We start from the raw sequence: 1,201 nt of genomic DNA, 5'->3' as shown, positions 1-1,201 counted from the left end.
TAGAGGTTGCTTGTCTAAATTCTCCCTGAATATTTATGTCGATATGGAACTCAACACAATCTAAAGCAGTTGGTTTAGATGTTTGAAATATTTATCAAAACAAAAGAACAAGCACATTAATCCTGCTTAACTCCTCTGAAATGAATATTAACATATATAATACCATTACATTTTCTATTTCTTTTTTGTGTCTGTTTCAGGAAGTGATTTTCAAGGGATTTATTAATTTTATCTATGTTGTCAAATTTATTGGCATATAGTTATTTATAACATTTCTACATTATCCTTTTAATATGTATAGTTCATATAATGATGGCTTTTTTATCTCTAGTATGGGTAATATGTGTTTTATTGCCTATTTAGTCAATTTTGCAAACAGCTTATCAGATTTTTAATCTTTTCAAGCAGTTAACTTTTGACTTTGCTATTTTTTTGTTTCAATTTCTCCTCTTTATTATTTGTTTTTTTCTATGGGCTTAATTTGCTCATCGTTTGCTAGCTTCCTGAGTTGGAAGTTTAGATCATCAATTTTAGAACTTTCTTCTTTACTAATGTATGTATTAAAGTTATAACTTTCCCTCGAATCGCTGCTTTGGCTGTAGGGATTTGATGGGTTATATTTTCATTGTCATTTATTTCAAAACATTTTTAAACCCTATGATGACTTCGAGTCATGAGTTATTTAGAACTCATCCTTTTACATTCTACCTGTTTGTTTTCTTATATTTAAAGTATATTTCTTATAAACATATAGTTGATTCTTTCTGTTTTTTCGGTCTGATAATCTGTCTGTAACTGGAGCATTTACTCATTAATATTTAATGTAATTACTGATGCCATTGGATTTAAGTCTATCATTAGCCTATTTTCTTTCAAATCTGTTCTTTATCTTTTGGTCCTACTTTTTGCCTTTTTATCCTGATAAGTCAAGTTATTATTATTATTATCATCATCATTAATTATTGAACTTATACTTCTAAAAAACTATAAAGAGCAAATATGTTTCTTCTTTTACATGGAAATTGTTTTTTTTACCATCGAAAACATACTGACAACTAACATTTACTGGAATTTATGTAACAGACACTGTGTTAAGCATGCATTTACATGCATTATGTGATTTAATACCCTAAAGCAATACTATAAGGTAAGAGCTACTATTATTCATTATTTTCAAGTGAGAAAATTAAGGCTCAAAAAA

General features: G+C 27.6%; 1 protein-coding gene across 1 annotated transcript in view; it reads left to right on the top strand.

The window, feature by feature from the left end:
- The window catches only part of SPINK5 (serine peptidase inhibitor, Kazal type 5), a 97,788-nt gene that overhangs the window by 81,452 nt on the left and 15,135 nt on the right, over positions 1 to 1,201 (top strand). The window lies entirely within an intron of this gene.

Source organism: Propithecus coquereli, unplaced genomic scaffold, assembly GCF_000956105.1.
Source record: "Propithecus coquereli isolate 6110/MARCELLA unplaced genomic scaffold, Pcoq_1.0 Scaffold58, whole genome shotgun sequence".
Classification (NCBI taxonomy): domain Eukaryota; kingdom Metazoa; phylum Chordata; class Mammalia; order Primates; family Indriidae; genus Propithecus; species Propithecus coquereli.
Note: the sequence above shows the minus strand (reverse complement) of the source record. Positions and strands in the feature narration are given on the sequence as shown.